The sequence below is a fragment of the Phyllobates terribilis genome, unplaced genomic scaffold, assembly GCF_046119375.1.
Source record: "Phyllobates terribilis strain yellow unplaced genomic scaffold, ASM4611937v1 Scaffold_9__5_contigs__length_417890890, whole genome shotgun sequence".
NCBI lineage: Eukaryota > Metazoa > Chordata > Amphibia > Anura > Dendrobatidae > Phyllobates > Phyllobates terribilis.
This window is the reverse complement of record NW_027362769.1, coordinates 185012081-185034706: the sequence shown is the minus strand read 5'-3', so window position 1 is coordinate 185034706 and position 22626 is coordinate 185012081.

The window sequence follows — 22626 nt, the reverse complement described above, 5'->3', positions numbered from 1 at the left end:
TACTGCTTAAAGAGCACGTACGGGATGGTGGTGACCTGTGACCCGGTGTCCAGTAGGGCACTCATGGGAATGCCATCCAGTACCACAGGCAAGACTGGACGTCCTCCCACATATCTGTCGCGCCAGTTCGATGGGCCTGGTGATCTTTTTCCTGGGGGTTGGCCCTCTACCCCAGGTTGTGCCCGTTTAAAGAACAGTACCTTGCCATATGTCCGGGTTGATTGCAGCGGCGGCAGATGGGTCGTCCGTCTTCGCTGTATCGGTAACTGGGTCTTCCTCTGGCCGGTGGGGTCCTCCTTGGTCGACGCCACGGGATGTCCTCCGGTCCGGATGCCAGCTGGATCTTCCCTGGGGTGGAAACCTGTAAAGACTGCACAGTTCGGGTTAGCGCAGCAACGCTCTTAGCTAGCTCTTGGACCTGATGGTGTAGGTCTGGAGCCGGGTCATTGTCCAAAGCCTGCGCATCAGCTCCCACAGGCCCTGCCGACAAGGGCGCCGCCTCCTGGTGGTAAGTGATAGCTGGGCGCCTGTGGGTCACAACGCCACCCGGTGCCGGTTCTCGGAGCACCCGGATGGCTCTGTCCTTGAACTGTGCAAAGCCCAGATGGGGATCCTGTAAGGCCATCGCCCGCAACTGGGTTCGGTGGGCATTACAATATAGTCCCTCTATAAATTGTTCGGTCAACAGCCTGTCCTCGTTTCCCACTCCATCAGGGTCGGTCTGCTTAATGGCCCTCAGGGCCTCTTGTAGGTTTAGTGCATAGTCCCTTATACTCTCATGCGCTCGCTGCTTGCACCCGTAGAATCTAAGCTTAATCTCGGCTGAGGTGCGGGTATCAAAGGTGTCCTTCAGCCGGGTTAGTATCCCTGCGACAGTCTTCCTCCCAGGTGGCCAGGATTTTACTTCCCTTTTGGCTGCCCCGGTTAGTTGGGCCACCAGGATGCTCACTTTTTGCTCTTCTGTGAGGGGGTACACCTGGAAGAGGCTATCCAGCTTTTCTCTAAAGTCATGCAGGGTATGTGACTCCCCTGAGTACTGGGGTAGCCAAGCTGCTCCCGGGATATAGGGCATGGTGAAGGGCATAACTGCAGCAGCGGTAGAGCTGGCGGGGGTTGAGGCAGTAAAGCTCTCCTCCGTATCCGACATCTTCCTCCCCCCTAGTGGACCGTGGCCTACCTTGCGATGATCCTGTTCCGTAGGCCGCGGCTCCGCAGTAGATCGTCAGGGTTGAGGACCTTCCGTCGCACTCCGGTGACGTCGGCGTCTGCTGGGCTCCTTCCAGGACCTTACGCAACGTCCGGACGTGAGGCGGGGCTTCAGTTCTCGCGCGCTTTCGGAGTCCACGCCCCTCTTCTTCCCGCGCGGCGTCCTCAAGATGGCGTCCAACGGCGGGAAAACTCCACGGATGGCGGGAAGAAGGCCGAAGATGGCGCCGGATGGCGGGAATCTTCACAGATGACGGGAAGAAGGCTGAAAATGGCGCCGGATGGCGGGAAAACTTCACGGATGGTAAGTTTTAAAAGTCTCTTTTTCAGGTACGCAGTACCCGGTGGTTGCGGGCACGAAATCCTGCCGACTACGCCAAAAGCTGACGCGCCCCTGGGCCTGTGTCGCGCTGCGTTGCGCACGCGGGAGCTTACCCGGAGCCGGATCTCTTGAGGGTTGTAGTCTCGTGGCGGTGACCCGGTCCGTGCCCAGGGAGTCAAACTGAGCGGCGATGTAACAGCGGTAGATGCAGGACGACTACGCCACCCGTTGAATGCAGCTATGGAGCTGCCGCTGCAGGACAGTCCGCTGAGGCCGGTGGATGGATGGTGCAGCGTAGAGGGTATAACCCCCAACGAGAGGGGTATGGCCTCAGGGCAGCAGATGTGGATGATCGGGGTAACAGGAACCACTCAGAGACGGTGCAGTGTAATTCAGGGTCTTTACTGGTAACAACGATAGACCCTCCCGGAGTACTTGCTAGTGAACGGGGCCTGGTCAGTCCTTGAGCAGATGGGATCTCCCCTGGCCAGGCGGAGTTGTAGGCCTCCCAAACTGACTGTACTCTTCTGGCTACCTTGCTAGAAGCGGATATAAGTAGCCCACGTCCCTGAGTGTACCGTGTGGTGCTCACCCGTATGGCCGGTGACTCGGGGCCTTCTAATGGCTTCCGCTCCACGATGGCGGTGCTGGTCCCACGCGTGCGACCGTGCCTTCGGGTTTCTGGGCCTGAGGACCTGAAATCCCCTGCCGGTCGGCTTCTGCTGCTGGGTAAGAGTTAGTCCCCACAGCCTCGGACGCCAGGTCCGGTAAGAAAGCTTCTCAGTCAGGGCGAGCTCTGCAGCTGCCAGCCCCTGACTCGTAGTAATATTGCTCCCACTGAGCTTCTGCTGTTTCTTCCTATGCTGCTTCTCTGTCTCTACTCTCCTTGACTGACTAACCCTGCCTCAGCCCAGGGTTTTTACAGGGGAAGTTCTTCCCCTCCCAAGACTGGGCAGGAGGTCTGGCATGCACAGGATCCCTGACCAAAGGACCTCCCACCTGCTCTCAGACATAACATCTCTATCACTGTGGCAACCAGATCCCTGGGGTGTCACATATACCTACCTGTATGGCCATAGTAGAGGTCTGATGGGAATCTGTCCCCCCTGGGAGATATCTGACCTCTACTATGGGCATACAGGTGATAGAAATGTAACTCTATACCTACCTGTATGGCCATAGTAGAGGTCTGATGGGAGTCTGTCCCCCCTGGGAGATATCTGACCTCTACTATGGGCATACAGGTGATAGAAATGTAACTCTATACCTACCTGTATGACCATAGTAGAGGTCTGATGGGAGTCTGTCCTCCCTGGGAGATATCTGACCTCTACTATGGGCATACAGGGTATAGAAATGTAACTCTATACCTACCTGTATGACCAAAGTAGAGGTCTGATGGGAGTCTGTCCCCCCTGGGAGATATCTGACCTCTACTATGGGCATACAGGTGATAGAAATGTAACTATATATCTACCTGTATGGCCATAGTAGAGGTCTGATGGGAGTCTGTCCTCCGTGGGAGATATCTGACCTCTACTATGGGCATACAGGTGATAGAAATGTAACTCTATACCTCCCGGTATGACCATAGTAGAGGTCTGATGGGAATCTGTCCCCCCTGGAAGATATCTGACCTCTACTATGGGCATACAGGTGATAGAAATGTAACTCTATACCTACCTGTATGGCCATAGTAGAGGTCTGATGGGAATCTGTCCCCCCTGGGAGATATCTGACCTCTACTATGGACATACAGGTGATAGAAATGTAACTCTATACCTACCTGTATGCCCATAGTAGAGGTCTGATGGGAATCTGTCCCCCCTGGGAGATATCAGACCTCTACTATGGACATACAGGTGATAGAAATGTAACTCTATACCTACCTGTATGGCCATAGTAGAGGTCTGATGGGAGTCTGTCCCCCCTGGGAGATATCTGACCTCTACTATGGCCATGCAGGTGATAGAAATGTAACTCTATACCTACCTGTATGGCCATAGTAGAAGTCTGATGGGAATCTGTCCCTCCTGGGAGATATCTGACCTCTACTATGGGCATACAGGTGATAGAAATGTAACTCTATACCTACCTGTATGGCCATAGTAGAGGTCTGATGGGAGTCTGTCCCCCCTGGGAGATATGTGACCTCTACTATGGCCATACAGGTGATAGAAATGCAACTCTATACCTACCTGTATGGCCCATAGTAGAGGTCTGATGGGAGTCTGTCCCCCCTGGGAGATATGTGACCTCTACTATGGCCATACAGGTGATAGAAATGCAACTCTATACCTACCTGTATGGCCATAGTAGAGGTCTGATGGGAGTCTGTCCTCCCTGGGGGATATCTGACCTCTACTATGGGCATACAGGTGATAGAAATGTAACTCTATACCTGCCTGTATGGCCATAGTAGAGGTCTGATGGGAGTCTGTCCTCCCTGGGGGATATCTGACCTCTACTATGGGCATACAGGTGACAGAAATGTAACTCTATACCTGCCTGTATGGCCATAGTAGAGGTCTGATGGGAATCTGTCCCCCTGGGAGATATCTGACCTCTACTATGGGCATACAGGTGATAGAAATGTAACTCTATGCCTACCTGTATGGCCATAGTAGAGGTCTGATGGGAATCTGTCCCCCTGGGAGATATCTGACCTCTACTATGGGCATACAGGTGACAGAAATGTAACTCTATACCTACCTGTATGGCCATAGTAGAGGTCTGATGGGAGTCTGTCCCCCCTGGGAGATATCTGACCTCTACTATGGGCCTACAGGTGACAGAAATGTAACTCTATACCTGCCTGTATGGCCATAGTAGAGGTCTGATGGGAATCTGTCCCCCTGGGAGATATCTGACCTCTACTATGGGCATACAGGTGATAGAAATGTAACTCTATGCCTACCTGTATGGCCATAGTAGAGGTCTGATGGGAATCTGTCCCCCTGGGAGATATCTGACCTCTACTATGGGCATACAGGTGACAGAAATGTAACTCTATACCTACCTGTATGGCCATAGTAGAGGTCTGATGGGAGTCTGTCCCCCCTGGGAGATATCTGACCTCTACTATGGGCATACAGGTGATAGAAATGTAACACTATACCTACCTGTATGGCCCATAGTAGAGGTCTGATGGGAGTCTGTCCCCCCTGGGAGATATCTGACCTCTACTATGGGCATACAGGTGATAGAAATGTAACACTATACCTACCTGTATGGCCCATAGTAGAGGTCTGATGGGAGTCTGTCCCCCCTTGGAGATATCTGACCTCTACTATGGGCATACAGGTGATAGAAATGTAACTCTATACCTACCTGTATGGCCATAGTAGAGGTCTGATGGGAGTCTGTCCCCCCTGGGAGATATCTGACCTCTACTATGGGCATACAGGTGATAGAAATGTAACTCTATACCTACCTGTATGGCCCAGAGTAGAGGTCTGATGGGAGTCTGTCCCCCCTGGGAGATATCTGACCTCTAATATGGCCATACAGGTGATAGAAATGTAACTCTATACCTACCTGTATGGCCATAGTAGAGGTCTGATGGGAGTCTGTCCCCCCTGGGAGATATCTGACCTCTACTATGGGCATACAGGTGATAGAAATGTAACTCTATACCTACCTGTATGGCCATAGTAGAGGTCTGATGGGAGTCTGTCCCCCCTGGGAGATATCTGACCTCTACTATGGCCATACAGGTTATAGAAATGTAACTCTATACCTACCTGTATGGCCCATAGTAGAGGTCTGATGGGAACCTGCCCCCCCTTGGAGATATCTGACCTCTACTATGGGCATACAGGTGATAGAAATGTAACTCTATACCTACCTGTATGGCCCATAGTAGAGGTCTGATGGGAGGCTGTCCCCCCTGGGGGATATCTGACCTCTATTATGGGCATACAGGTGACAGAAATGTAACTCTATACCTACCTGTATGGTCATAGTAGAGGTCTGATGGGAGTCTGTCCTCCCTGGGGGATATCTGACCTCTATTATGGGCATACAGGTGACAGAAATGTAACTCTATACCTACCTGTATGGTCATAGTAGTGGTCTGATGGGAGTCTGTCCTCCCTGGGGGATATCTGACCTCTATTATGGGCATACAGGTGACAGAAATGTAACTCTATACCTACCTATATGGCCCATAGTAGAGGTCTGATGGGAGGCTGTCCCCCCTGGGGGATATCTGACCTCTATTATGGGCATACAGGTGACAGAAATGTAACTCTATACCTACCTGTATGGTCATAGTAGAGGTCTGATGGGAGTCTGTCCCCGCTGGGAGATATCTGACCTCTACTATGGGCATACAGGTGATAGAAATGTAACTCTATACCTACCTGTATGGCCCATAGTAGAGGTCTGATGGGAGTCTGTCCCCGCTGGGAGATATCTGACCTCTACTATGGGCATACAGGTGATAGAAATGTAACTCTATACCTACCTGTATGGCCAATAGTAGAGGTCTGATGGGAGTCTGTCCCGTCTGGGAGATATCTGACCTCTACTATGGGCATACAGGTGATAGAAATGTAACTCTATACCTACCTGAATGGCCATAGTAGAGGTCTGATGGGAATCTGTCCCCCCTGGGAGATATCTGACCTCTATTATGGACATACAGGTGATAGAAATGTAACTCTATACCTACCTGTATGGCCCATAGTAGAGGTCTCATGGGAGTCTGTCCCCCCTGGGAGATATCTGACCTCTACTATGGGCATACAGGTGATAGAAATGTAACTCTATACCTACCTGTATGGCCATAGTAGAGGTCTGATGGGAATCTGTCCCCCCTGGGAGATATCTGACCTCTACTATGGGCATACAGGTGATAGAAATGTATCTCTATACCTACCTGTATGGCCATAGTAGAGGTCTGATGGGAGTCTGTCCCTCCTAGGACCTATCTGACCTCTACTATGGGCATACAGGTGATAGAAATGTAACTCTATACCTACCTGAATGGCCATAGTAGAGGTCTGATGGGAATCTGTCCCCCCTGGGAGATATCTGACCTCTACTATGGGCATACAGGTGATAGAAATGTAACTCTATACCTACCTGTATGGCCCATAGTAGAGCTCTGATGGGAATCTGTCCCCCCTGGGAGATATCTGACCTCTACTATGGGCATACAGGTGATAGAAATGTAACTCTATACCTACCTGTATGGCCATAGTAGAGGTCTGATGGGAGTCTGTCACCCCTGGGACCTATCTGACCTCTACTATGGGCATACAGGTGATAGAAATGTAACTCTATACCTATCTGTATGGCCATAGTAGAGATCTGATGGGAATCTGTCACCCCTGGGACCTATCTGACCTCTACTATGGGCATACAGGTGATAGAAATGTAACTCTATACCTACCTGTATGGCCCATAGTAGAGGTCTGATGGGAATCTGTCCCCCCTGGGAGATATCTGACCTCTACTATGGACATACAGGTGATAGAAATGTAACTCTATACCTACCTGTATGGCCATAGTAGAGGTCTGATGGGAATCTGTCCCCCCTGGGAGATATCTGACCTCTACTATGGCCATACAGGTGATAGAAATGTAACTCTATACCTACCTGTATGGCCATAGTAGAGGTCTGATGGGAATCTGTCCCTCCTGGGAGATATCTGACCTCTACTATGGGCATACAGGTGATAGAAATGTAACTCTATACCTACCTGTATGGCCATAGTAGAGGTCTGATGGGAGTCTGTCCCCCCTGGGAGATATCTGATCTCTACTATGGGCATACAGGTGATAGAAATGTAACTCTATACCTACCTGTATGGCCATAGTAGAGGTCTGATGGGAATCTGTCCCCCCTGGGAGATATCTGACCTCTACTATGGACATACAGGTTATAGAAATGTAACTCTATACCTACCTGTATGGCCATAGTAGAGGTCTGATGGGAGTCTGTCCCCCCTGGGAGATATCTGACCTCTACTATGGGCATACAGGTGATAGAAATCTAACTCTATACCTACCTGTATGGTCATAGTAGAGGACTGATGGGAATCTGTCCCCCCTGGGAGATATCTGACTTCTACTATGTGCATACAGGTGATAGAAAAGTAACTCTATACCTACCTGTTTGGCCATAGTAGAGGTCTGATGGGAATCTGTCCCCCCTGGGAGATATCTGACCTCTACTATGGGCATACAGGTGATAGAAATGTAACTCTATACCTACCTGTATGGCCCATAGTAGAGGTCTGATGGGAATCTGTCCCCCCTGGGAGATATCTGACCTCTACTTTGGGCATACAGGTGATAGAAATGTAACTCTATACCTACCTGTATGGCCATAGTAGAGGTCTGATGGGAGTCTGTCACCCCTGGGACCTATCTGACCTCTACTATGGGCATACAGGTGATAGAAATGTAACTCTATACCTACCTGTATGGCCATAGTAGAGGTCTGATGGGAATCTGTCCCCCCTGGGAGATATCTGACCTCTACTATGGGCATACAGGTGATAGAAATGTAACTCTATACCTACCTGTATGACCATAGTAGAGGTCTGATGGGAGTCTGTACCCCCTGGGAGATATCTGACCTCTACTATGTGAATACAGGTGATAGAAATGTAACTCTATACCTACCTGTATGGCCATAGTAGAGGTCTGATGGGAATCTGTCACCCCTGGGACCTATCTGACCTTTACTATGGGCATACAGGTGATAGAAATGTAACTCTATACCTACCTGTATGGCCCATAGTAGAGGGCTGATGGGAATCTGTCCCCCCTGGGAGATATCTGACCTCTACTATGGACATACAGGTGATAGAAATGTAACTCTATACCTACCTGTATGGCCCATAGTAGAGGTCTGATGGGAATCTGTCCCCCCTGGGAGATATCTGACCTCTACTATGGGCATACAGGTGATAGAAATGTAACTCTATACCTACCTGTATGGCCATAGTAGAGGTCTGATGGGAATCTGTCACCCCTGGGACCTATCTGACCTTTACTATGGGCATACAGGTGATAGAAATGTAACTCTATACCTACCTGTATGGCCCATAGTAGAGGGCTGATGGGAATCTGTCCCCCCTGGGAGATATCTGACCTCTACTATGGGCATACAGGTGATAGAAATGTAACTCTATACCTACCTGTATGGTCATAGTAGCGGTCTGATGGGAATCTTTCCCCTCTGGGAGATATCTGACTTCTACTATGTGCATACAGGTGATAGAAAAGTAACTCTATACCTACCTGTATGGCCATAGTAGAGGTCTGATGGGAATCTGTCCCCTCTGGGAGATATCTGACCTCTACTATGGCCATACAGGTGATAGAAAAGTAACTCTATACCTACCTGTATGGCCATAGTAGAGGTCTGATGGGAATCTGTCCCCTCTGGGAGATATCTGACCTCTACTATGGCCATACAGGTGATAGAAATGTAACTCTATACCTCCCTGTATGGCCATAGTAGAGGTCTGATGGGAATCTGTCCCACCTGGGAGATATCTGACCTCTACTATGGGCATACAGGGTATAGAAATGTAACTCTATACCTACCTGTATGGCCATAGTAGAGGTCTGATGGGAATCTGTCCCCCCTGGGAGATATCTGACCTCTACTATGGACATACAGGTGATAGAAATGTAACTCTATACCTACCTGTATGGCCATAGTAGAGGTCTGATGGGAATCTGTCCCACCTGGGAGATATCTGACCTCTACTATGGGCATACAGGGTATAGAAATGTAACTCTATACCTACCTGTATGGCCATAGTAGAGGTCTGATGGGAATCTGTCCCCCCTGGGAGATATCTGACCTCTACTATGGACATACAGGTGATAGAAATGTAACTCTATACCTACCTGTATGGCCATAGTAGAGGTCTGATGGGAATCTGTCCTCCCTGGGAGATATCTGACTTCTACTATGTGCATACAGGTGATAGAAAAGTAACTCTATACCTACCTGTATGGCCATAGTAGAGGTCTGATGGGAATCTGTCCCCTCTGGGAGATATCTGACCTCTACTATGGCCATACAGGTGATAGAAATGTAACTATATACCGACCTGTATGGCCATAGTAGAGGTCTGATGGGAATCTGTCCCCCCCGGGAGATATCTGACCTCTACTATGGGCATACAGCTGATAGAAATGTAACTCTATACCTACCTGTATGGCCATAGTAGAGGTCTGATGGGAGTCTGTCCTCCCTGGGAGATATCTGACCTCTACTATGGACATACAGGTGATAGAAATGTAACTCTATACCTACCTGTATGGCCATAGTAGAGGTCTGATGGGAGTCTGTCCCCCCTGGGAGATATCTGACCTCTACTATGGGCATACAGGTGATAGAAATGTAAGTCTATACCTACCTGTATGGCCATAGTAGAGGTCTGAAGGAAATCTGTCCCCCCTGGGAGATATCTGACCTCTACTATGGCCATACAGGTGATAGAAATGTAACTCTATACCTACCTGTATGGCCATAGTAGAGGTCTGATGGGAGTCTGTCCTCCCTGGGAGATATCTGACCTCTACTATGTGCATACAGCTGATAGAAATGTAACTCTATACCTACCTGTATGGCCATAGTAGAGGTCTGATGGGAGTCTGTCCTCCCTGGGAGATATCTGACCTCTACTATGGACATACAGGTGATAGAAATGTAACTCTATACCTACCTGTATGGCCATAGTAGAGGTCTGATGGGAGTCTGTCCCCCCTGGGAGATATCTGACCTCTACTATGGGCATACAGGTGATAGAAATGTAACTCTATACCTACCTGTATGGCCATAGTAGAGGTCTGATGGGAGTCTGTCCCCCCTGGGAGATATCTGACCTCTACTATGGCCATACAGCTGATAGAAATGTAACTCTATACCTACCTGTATGGCCATAGTAGAGGTCTGATGGGAATCTGTCCCCCCTGGGAGATATCTGACCTCTACTATGGGCATACAGCTGATAGAAATGTAAATCTATACCTACCTGTATGGCCATAGTAGAGGTCTGATGGGAGTCTGTCACCCCTGGGAGATATCTGACCTCTACTATGGACATACAGGTGTTAGAAATGTAACTCTATACCTACCTGTATGGCCATAGTAGAGGTCTGATGGGAATCTGTCCCCCCTGGGAGATATCTGACCTCTACTATGGGCATACAGGTGATAGAAATGTAACTCTATACCTACCTGTATGGCCATAGTAGAGGTCTGATGGGAATCTGTCCCCCCTGGGAGATATCTGACCTCTACTATGGACATACAGGTGATAGAAATGTAACTCTATACCTACCTGTATGGCCATAGTAGAGGTCTGATGGGAGTCTGTCCCCCCTGGGAGATCTCTGACCTCTACTATGGACATACAGGTGATAGAAATGTAACTCTATACCTACCTGTATGGCCATAGTAGAGGTCTGATGGGAATCTGCCCCCCTGGGAGATATCTGACCTCTACTATGGGCATACAGGTGATAGAAATGTAACTCTATACCTACCTGTATGGCCATAGTAGAGATCTGATGGGAGTCTGTCCCCCCTGGGAGATATCTGACCTCTACTATGGGCATACAGGTGATAGAAATGTAACTCTATACCTACCTGTATGGCCATAGTAGAGGTCTGATGGGAGTCTGTCCCCCCTGGGAGATATCTGACCTCTACTATGGACATACAGGTGATAGAAATGTAACTCTATACCTACCTGTATGGCCATAGTAGAGGTCTGATGGGAGTCTGTCCCCCCTGGGGGATATCTGACCTCTACTATGGGCATACATGTGATAGAAATGTAACTCTATGCCTACCTGTATGGCCATAGTAGAGGTCTGATGGGAGTCTGTCCCCCCTGGGAGATATCTGACCTCTACTATGGGCATACAGGTGATAGAAATGTAACTCTATACCTACCTGTATGGCCATAGTAGAGGTCTGATAGGAGTCTGTCCCCCTGGGAGATATCTGACCTCTACTATGGGCATACAGGTGATAGAAATGTAACTCTATACCTACCTGTATGGCCATAGTAGAGGTCTGATGGGAGTCTGTCCCCCCTGGGAGATATCTGACCTCTACTATGGACATACAGGTGATAGAAATGTAACTCTATACCTACTTCTATGGCCCATAGTAGAGGTCTGATGGGAATCTGTCCCCCCCTGGGAGATATCTCACCTCTACTATGGACATACAGGTGATAGAAATGTAACTCTATACCTACCTGTATGGCCATAGTAGAGATCTGATGGGAATCTGTCCCCCCTGGGAGATATCTGACCTCTACTATGGGCATACAGTTTATAGAAATGTAACTCTATACCTACCTGTATGGCCCATAGTAGAGGTCTGATGGGAGTCTGTCCCCCCTGGGAGATATCTGACCTCTACTATGGGCATACAGGTGATAGAAATGTAACTCTATACCTACCTGTATGGCCAATAGTAGAGGTCTGATGGGAGTCTGTCCCGTCTGGGAGATATCTGACCTCTACTATGGGCATACAGGTGATAGAAATGTAACTCTATACCTACCTGAATGGCCATAGTAGAGGTCTGATGGGAATCTGTCCCCCCTGGGAGATATCTGACCTCTATTATGGACATACAGGTGATAGAAATGTAACTCTATACCTACCTGTATGGCCCATAGTAGAGGTCTGATGGGAGTCTGTCCCCCCTGGGAGATATCTGACCTCTACTATGGGCATACAGGTGATAGAAATGTAACTCTATACCTACCTGTATGGCCATAGTAGAGGTCTGATGGGAGTCTGTCCCTCCTAGGACCTATCTGACCTCTACTATGGGCATACAGGTGATAGAAATGTAAATCTATACCTACCTGAATGGCCATAGTAGAGGTCTGATGGGAATCTGTCCCCCCTGGGAGATATCTGACCTCTACTATGGGCATACACGTGATAGAAATGTAACTCTATACCTACCTGAATGGCCATAGTAGAGGTCTGATGGGAATCTGTCCCCCCTGGGAGATATCTGACCTCTGCTATGGGCATACAGGTGATAGAAATGTAACTCTATACCTACCTGTATGGCCCATAGTAGAGCTCTGATGGGAATCTGTCCCCCCGGGGAGATATCTGACCTCTACTATGGGCATACAGGTGATAGAAATGTAACTCTATACCTACCTGTATGGCCATAGTAGAGGTCTGATGGGAGTCTGTCACCCCTGGGACCTATCTGACCTCTACTATGGGCATACAGGTGATAGAAATGTAACTCTATACCTATCTGTATGGCCATAGTAGAGATCTGATGGGAATCTGTCCCCCCTGGGACCTATCTGACCTCTACTATGGGCATACAGGTGATAGAAATGTAACTCTATACCTACCTGTATGGCCATAGTAGAGGTCTGATGGGAGTCTGTCACCCCTGGGACCTATCTGACCTCTACTATGGGCATACAGGTGATAGAAATGTAACTCTATACCTACCTGTATGGCCATAGTAGAGGTCTGATGGGAATCTGTCCCCCCTGGGAGATATCTGACCTCTACTATGGACATACAGGTGATAGAAATGTAACTCTATACCTACCTGTATGGCCATAGTAGAGGTCTGATGGGAATCTGTCACCCCTGGGACCTATCTGACCTCTACTATGGGCATACAGGTGATAGAAATGTAACTCTATACCTACCTGTATGGCCATAGTAGAGGTCTGATGGGAATCTGTCCCCCCTGGGAGATATCTGACCTCTACTATGGGCATACAGGTGATAGAAATGTAACTCTATACCTACCTGTATGGCCATAGTAGAGGTCTGATGGGAATCTGTCCCCCCTGGGAGATATCTGACCTCTACTATGGACATACAGGTTATAGAAATGTAACTCTATACCTACCTGTATGGCCATAGTAGAGGTCTGATGGGAGTCTGTCCCCCCTGGGAGATATCTGACCTCTACTATGGGCATACAGGTGATAGAAATCTAACTCTATACCTACCTGTATGGTCATAGTAGAGGACTGATGGGAATCTGTCCCCCCTGGGAGATATCTGACTTCTACTATGTGCATACAGGTGATAGAAAAGTAACTCTATACCTACCTGTATGGCCATAGTAGAGGTCTGATGGGAATCTGTCCCCCCTGGGAGATATCTGACCTCTACTATGGGCATACAGGTGATAGAAATGTAACTCTATACCTACCTGTATGGCCCATAGTAGAGGTCTGATGGGAATCTGTCCCCCCTGGGAGATATCTGACCTCTACTTTGGGCATACAGGTGATAGAAATGTAACTCTATACCTACCTGTATGGCCATAGTAGAGGTCTGATGGGAGTCTGTCACCCCTGGGAGATATCTGACCTCTACTATGGGCATACAGGTGATAGAAATGTAACTCTATACCTACCTGTATGGCCATAGTAGAGGTCTGAAGGAAATCTGTCCCCCCTGGGAGATATCTGACCTCTACTATGGCCATACAGGTGATAGAAATGTAAGTCTATACCTACCTGTATGGCCATAGTAGAGGTCTGATGGGAATCTGTCCCACCTGGGAGATATCTGACCTCTACTATGGGCATACAGTTGATAGAAATGTAACTCTATACCTACCTGTATGGCCATAGTAGAGGTCTGATGGGAATCTGTCGTCCCTGGGAGATATCTGACCTCTACTATGGGCATACAGGTGATAGAAATGTAACTCTATACCTACCTGTATGGCCATAGGAGAGGTCTGATGGGAATCTTTCCCCCCTGGGAGATATCTGACCTCTACTATGGACATACAGGTGATAGAAATGTAACTCTATACCTACCTGTATGGCCCATAGTAGAGGTCTGATGGGAGTCTGTCCCCCCTGGGAGATATCTGACCTCTACTATGGCCATACAGCTGATAGAAATGTAACTCTATACCTACCTGTATGGCCATAGTAGAGGTCTGATGGGAATCTGTCCCCCCTGGGAGATATCTGACCTCTACTATGGGCATACAGCTGATAGAAATGTAAATCTATACCTACCTGTATGGCCATAGTAGAGGTCTGATGGGAATCTGTCCCCCCTGGGAGATATCTGACCTCTACTATGGGCATACAGGTGATAGAAATGTAAATCTATACCTACCTGTATGGCCATAGTAGAGGTCTGATGGGAGTCTGTCCCCCCCTGGGAGATATCTGACCTCTACTATGGGCATACAGGTGATAGAAATGTAAATCTATACCTACCTGTATGGCCATAGTAGAGGTCTGATGGGAGTCTGTCCCCCCCTGGGAGATATCTGACCTCTACTATGGGCATACAGGTGATAGAAATGTAACTCTATACCTACCTGTATGGCCATAGTAGAGGTCTGATGGGAATCTGTCCCCCCTGGGAGATATCTGACCTCTACTATGGGCATACAGGTGACAGAAATGTAACTCTATACCTACCTGTATGGCCCATAGTAGAGGTCTGATGGGAGTCTGTCCCCCCTGGGAGATATCTGACCTCTACTATGGGCATACAGCTGATAGAAATGTAACTCTATACCTACCTGTGTGGCCATAGTAGAGGTCTGATGGGAGTCTGTCCCCCCCTGGGAGATATCTGACCTCTACTATGGACATACAGGTGATAGAAATGTAACTCTATACCTACCTGTATGGTCATAGTAGAGGTCTGATGGGAGTCTGTCCCCCCTGGGAGATATCTGACCTCTACTATGGGCATACAGCTGATAGAAATGTAACTCTATACCTACCTGTATGGCCATAGTAGAGGTCTGATAGGAGTCTGTCCCCCCTGGGAGATATCTGACCTCTACTATGGGCATACAGGTGATAGAAATGTAACTCTATACCTACCTGTATGGCCATAGTAGAGGTCTGATTGGAATCTGTCCCTCCTGGGAGATATCTGACCTCTACTATGGGCATACAGGTGATAGAAATGTAACTCTATACCTACATGTATGGCCATAGTAGAGGTCTGATGGGAATCTATCCCCCCTGGGGGATATCTGACCTCTACTATGGTCATACAGGTGATAGAAATTTAACTCTCTACCTACCTGTATGGCCATAGTAGAGGTCTGATGGGAGTCTGTCCCCCCTGGGAGATATCTGACCTCTACTATGGACATACAGGTGATAGAAATGTAACTCTATACCTACCTGTATGGCCATAGTAGAGGTCTGATAGGAGTCTGTCCCCCCTGGGAGATATCTGACCTCTACTATGGGCATACAGGTGATAGAAATGTAACTCTATACCTACCTGTATGGCCATAGTAGAGGTCTGATGGGAGTCTGTCCCCCCTGGGAGATATCTGACCTCTACTATGGACATACAGGTGATAGAAATGTAACTCTATACCTACCTCTATGGCCCATAGTAGAGATCTGATGGGAGTCTGTCCCCCCTGGGAGATATCTCACCTCTACTATGGACATACAGGTGATAGAAATGTAACTCTATACCTACCTGTATGGCCCATAGTAGAGATCTGATGGGAGTCTGTCCCCCCTGGGAGATATCTCACCTCTACTATGGACATACAGGTGATAGAAATGTAACTCTATACCTACCTGTATGGCCATAGTAGAGGTCTGATGGGAATCTGTCCCCCCTGGGAGATATCTGACCCTACTATGGGCATACAGGTGATAGAAATGTAACTCTATACCTACCTGTATGGCCCATAATAGAGATCTGATGGGAATCTGTCCCCCCTGGGAGATATCTCACCTCTACTATGGACATACAGGTGATAGAAATGTAACTCTATACCTACCTGTATGGCCCATAGTAGAGATCTGATGGGAATCTGTCCCCCCTGGGAGATATCTCACCTCTACTATGGGCATACAGGTGATAGAAATGTAACTCTATACCTACCTGTATGGCCATAGTAGAGGTCTGATGGGAGTCTGTCCCCCCTGGGAGATATCTGACCTCTATTATGGACATACAGGTGATAGAAATGTAACTCTATACCTACCTGTATGGCCATAGTAGAGGTCTGATGGGAATCTGTCCCCCCTGGGAGATATCTGACCTCTATTATGGACATACAGGTGATAGAAATGTAACTCTATACCTACCTGTATGGCCATAGTAGAGGTCTGATGGGAATCTGTCCCCCCTGGGAGATATCTGACCTCTACTATGGGCATACAGGTGATAGAAATGTAACTCTATACCTACCTGTATGGCCATAGTAGAGGTCTGATGGGAGTCTGTCCCCACTGGGAGATATCTGACCTCTACTATGGACATACAGGTGATAGAAATGTAACTCTATACCTACCTGTATGGCCATAGTAGAGGTCTGATGGGAGTCTGTCCCCCCTGGGAAATATCTGACCTCTACTATGGACATACAGGTGATAGAAATGTAACTCTATACCTACCTGTATGGCCATAGTAGAGGTCTGATGGGAGTCTGTCCCCCCTGGGAGATATCTGACCTCTACTATGGGCATACAGGTGATAGAAATGTAACTGTATACCTACCTGTATGGCCATAGTAGAGGTCTGATGGGAATCTGTCCCACCTGGGAGACATCTGACCTCTACTATGGGCATACAGGTGATAGAAATGTAACTCTATACCTACCTGTATGGCCCATAGTAGAGGTCTGATGGGAATCTGTCCCCCCTGGGAGATATCTGACCTCTACTATGGGCATACAGGTGATAGAAATGTAACTCTATACCTACCTGTATGGCCATAGTAGAGGTCTGATGGGAGTCTGTCCCCCCTGGGAGATATCTGACCTCTACTATGGGCATACAGGTGATAGAAATGTAACTCTATACCTACCTGTATGGCCCATAGTAGAGGTCTGATGGGAGTCTGTCCCCCCTGGGAGATATCTGACCTCTACTATGGGCATACAGGTGATAGAAATGTAACTCTATACCTACCTGTATGGCCATAGTAGAGGTCTGATGGGAGTCTGTCCCCCCTGGGAGATATCTGACCTCTACTATGGACATACAGGTGATAGAAATGTAACTCTATACCTACCTGTATGGCCCATAGTAGAGATCTGATGGGAGTCTGTCCCCCCTGCGAGATATCTCACCTCTACTATGGACATACAGGTGATAGAAATGTAACTCTATACCTACCTGTATGGCCATAGTAGAGGTCTGATGGGAATCTGTCCCCCCTGGGAGATATCTGACCTCTACTATGGGCATACAGGTTATAGAAATGTAACTCTATACCTACCTGTATGGCCATAGTAGAGGTCTGATGGGAATCTGTCCCCCCTGGGAGATATCTGACCTCTACTATGGACATACAGGTGACAGAAATGTAACTCTATACCTACCTGTATGGCCCATAGTAGAGATCTGATGGGAGTCTGTCCCCCCTGGGAGATATCTGACCTCTACTATGGACATACAGGTGATAGAAATGTAACTCTATACCTACCTGTATGGCCCATAGTAGAGATCTGATGGGAGTCTGTCCCCCCTGGGAAATATCTGACCTCTATTATGGACATACAGGTGATAGAAATGTAACTCTATACCTACCTGTATGGCCATAGTAGAGGTCTGATGGGAGTCTGTCACCCCTGGTAGATATCTGACCTCTACTATGGGCATACAGGTGATAGAAATGTAACTCTATACCTACCTGTATGGCCATAGTAGAGGTCTGATGGGAGTCTGTCCCCCCTGGGAGATATCTGACCTCTACTATGGACATACAGGTGATAGAAATGTAACTCTATACCTACCTGTATGGCCATAGTAGAGGTCTGATGGGAGTCTGTCCCCCCTGGGAGATATCTGACCTCTACTATGGGCATACAGGTGATAGAAATGTAACTCTATACCTACCTGTATGGCCATAGTAGAGGTCTGATGGGAATCTGTCCCACCTGGGAGATATCTGACCTCTACTATGGGCATACAGGTGATAGAAATGTAACTCTATACCTACCTGTATGGCCATAGTAGAGGTCTGATGGGAGTCTGTCCCCCCTGGGGATATCTGACCTCTACTATGGGCATACAGGTGATAGAAATGTAACTCTATACCTACCTGTATGGCCATAGTAGAGGTCTGATGGGAGTCTGTCCCCCCTGGGAGATATCTGACCTCTACTATGGGCATACAGGTGATAGAAATGTAACTCTATACCTACCTGTATGGCCATAGTAGAGGTCTGATGGGAATCTGTCCCCCCTGGGAGATATCTGACCTCTACTATGGGCATACAGGTGATAGAAATGTAACTCTATACCTACCTGTATGGCCATAGTAGAGGTCTGATGGGAATCTGTCCCCCCTGGGAGATATCTGACCTCTACTATGGGCATACAGGTGATAGAAATGTAACTCTCTACCTACCTGTATGGCCATAGTAGAGGTCTGATGGGAGTCTGTCCCCCCTGGGAGATATCTGACCTCTACTATGGGCATACAGGTGATAGAAATGTAACTCTATACCTACCTGTATGGCCATAGTAGAGGTCTGATGGGAATCTGTCCCACCTGGGAGATATCTGACCTCTACTATGGGCATACAGGTGATAGAAATGTAACTCTATACCTACCTGTATGGCCATAGTAGAGGTCTGATGGGAGTCTGTCCCCCCTGGGGATATCTGACCTCTACTATGGGCATACAGGTGATAGAAATGTAACTCTATACCTACCTGTATGGCCATAGTAGAGGTCTGATGGGAGTCTGTCCCCCCTGGGAGATATCTGACCTCTACTATGGGCATACAGGTGATAGAAATGTAACTCTATACCTACCTGTATGGCCATAGTAGAGGTCTGATGGGAATCTGTCCCCCCTGGGAGATATCTGACCTCTACTATGGGCATACAGGTGATAGAAATGTAACTCTATACCTACCTGTATGGCCATAGTAGAGGTCTGATGGGAATCTGTCCCCCCTGGGAGATATCTGACCTCTACTATGGGCATACAGGTGATAGAAATGTAACTCTATACCTACCTGTATGGCCATAGTAGAGGTCTGATGGGAGTCTGTCTCCCCTGGGAGATATCTGACCTCTACTATGGGCATACAGGTGATAGAAATGTAACTCTATACTTACCTGTATGACCCATAGAAGAGGTTTGATTGCAGAGAAACTTAGCTGCAACCTGAACAGTAAGGAAACCCGATTTAGATATACCAAAAGGCCGTCCTATATATTAGACTAAAGTCAGCCTCAATTGCTAACATCGGTTGGAGCTGTCAAACGTCTAACATATATGGTGGCTCCCGACTCTCCGCTGACAGATGATGGCAGAAGAAAGCAGGTGATTTCCAATGGTATCAAGGAGATAAGCCGCTGCTAGAGGAGACTGAAGGGGAGAGAGGAGTCGGCATTGTCCCTCTCATCCAGAACACAGGAGCACTCAGCCAAGCGTTTCTGTGTGGGGGAGTCTTGGTAGATAGTTGCTGATTGGTCGACAGCTATCTAATGTGCATGGAGCCCTCCCAACTCTCCTCCAACAGATGATGCCGTGGGAAAGAAGGATCAGGTCCGATGGATTACCAATGGGTGATACTTTTCGTCTGCAGTATATAAGACACTGCTAGAGAAGTCTAGAGGGGAGAGAGGAGTATGAATGGTAGAGAGGATTCTAGAGGAGGACAGAGGAGTCTGGTGGAAAACAGAAAATTCTGGATGAGAGTAGTCTATAGAAGGGCAGAGGGGTCTGGAGGGGACATTGGAGTCTGGTGGAGGACAGAGGAGTCTGGACGAGAGGAGTCTATAGAAGGGCAGAGGGGTCTGGAGGGGACATTGGAGTCTGGTGGAGGACAGAGGAGTCTGGACGAGAGGAGCCTATAGAAGGACATAGGAGTCTGGTGGAGGACAGAGGAGTCTGGAGGAGAGGAGTCTATAGAAGGACATAGGAGTCTGGTGGAGGACAGAGGAGTCTGGACGAGAGGAGCCTATAGAAGGACATAGGAGTCTGGTGGAGGACAGAGGAGTCTGGAGGAGAGGAGTCTATAGAAGGGCAGAGGGGTCTGGAGGGGACATAGGAGTCTGGTGGAGGACAGAGGAGTCTGGAGGAGAGGAGTCTATAGAAGGGCAGAGGGGTCTGGAGGGGACATAGGAGTCTGGTGGAGGACAGAGGAGTCTGGAGGAGAGGAGCCTATAGAAGGACATAGGAGTCTGGTGGAGGACAGAGGAGTCTGGAGGAGAGGAGTCTATAGAAGGACATAGAAGTCTGTTGGAGGACAGAGGAGTCTGGACGAGAGGAGCCTATAGAAGGACATAGGAGTCTGGTGGAGGACAGAGGAGTCTGGACGAAAGGAGCCTATAGAAGGACATAGGAGTCTGGTGGAGGACAGAGGAGTCTGGAGGAGAGGAGTCCATAGAAGGGCAGAGGGGTCTGGAGGGGACATAGGAGTCTGGTGGAGGACAGAGGAGTCTGGAGGAGAGGAGCCTATAGAAGGGCAGAGAGGTCTGGAGGGGACATAGGAGTCTTGGGGAGGACAGAGGAGTCTGGAGGAGAGGAGTCCATAGAAGGGCAGAGGGGTCTGGAGGGGACATAGGAGTCTGGTGGAGGACACAGGAGTCTGGAGGAGAGGAGTCTATAGAAGGGCAGAGGGGTCTGGAGGGGACATAGGAGTCTGGTGGAGGACAGAGGAGTCTGGAGGAGAGGAGTCTATAGAAGGGCAGAGGGGTCTGGAGGGGACATAGGAGTCTGGTGGAGCACAGGGGATTCTGGAGGAGAGGAGTCTATAGAAGGGCAGAGGGGTCTGGAGGGGACATAGGAGTCTGGTGGAGCACAGGGGATTCTGGAGGAGAGGAGTCTATAGAAGGGCAGAGGGGTCTGAAGGGGACATAGGAGTCTATAGAAGGGCAGAGGAGTCTGGATGAGGACAGAGGAATCTATATAAGGGCAGAGGTGTCTGGATGAGGACATAGGAGTCTATAGGAGGGCAGAGGAGTCTGGATGAGGACAGAAGAGTCTTTAGAAGGGCAGAGGAGTCTGGATGAGGACAGAGGAATCTATATAAGGGCAGAGGTGTCTGGATGAGGACATAGGAGTCTATAGGAGGGCAGAGGAGTCTGGATGAGGACAGAAGAGTCTTTAGAAGGGCAGAGGAGTCTGGATGAGGACAGAGGAAACTATAGAAGGGCAGAGGAGTCTGGATGAGGACATAGGAGTCTATAGAAGGGCAGAGGAGTCTGGATGAGGACAGAAGAGTCTATAGAAGGGCAGAGGAGTCTGGATGAGGACAGAAGAGTCTATAGAAGGGCAGAGGAGTCTGGATGAGGACAGAGGAGTCTATTGAAGGGTAGAGGAGTCTGGATGAGGACAGAGGAGTCTATAGAAGGGCAGAGGAGTCTGGATGAGGAGAGAGGAGTCTATAGAAGGGCAGAGGAGTTTGGATGAGGAGAGAGGAGTCTATAGAAGGGCAGAGGAGTCTGGATGAGGAGAGAGGAGTCTATAGAAGGGCAGAGGAGTCTGGATGAGGACAGAGGAGTCTATAGAAGGGCAGAGGAGTCTGGATGAGGACAGAGGAGTCTATAGAAGGGCAGAGGAGTCTGGATGAGGACAGAGGAATCTATTGAAGGGCAGAGGAGTCTGGATGAGGACAGAAGTCTTAGAAGGGCAGATGAGTCTGGATGAGGACAGAGGAGTCTATAGAAGGGCAGAGGAGTCTGGATGAGGACAGAGGAATCTATTGAAGGGCAGAGGAGTCTGGATGAGGACAGAAGTCTTAGAAGGGCAGATGAGTCTGGATGAGGACAGAGGAGTCTATAGAAGGGCAGAGGAGTCTGGATGAGGACAGAGGGGTCTATAGAAGGGCAGATGAGTCTGGTCGAGGACAAAAGTGACTGGGGAGGATAGAAGAACAGAGGTGTCTGGGGAGAACAGAGGAGTTTCAGGGAGGACAGAAGTATTCTGCCATATTTTACAATTTAAAAGACATTTTAGATTGTTTTTAGTTTAATAAAATATTAATTTAATGGGAGGAAAGGAGGAGCTTTCTGGTTCTGCTGTTTAGGAGGTCCCAGTCCAAATCACTTGGGTAGAGATCTTCCTGCAGTGTGTTATGTGGGTACGTCACCACCTCCTTGTCCATGTGTCTGTGTATAG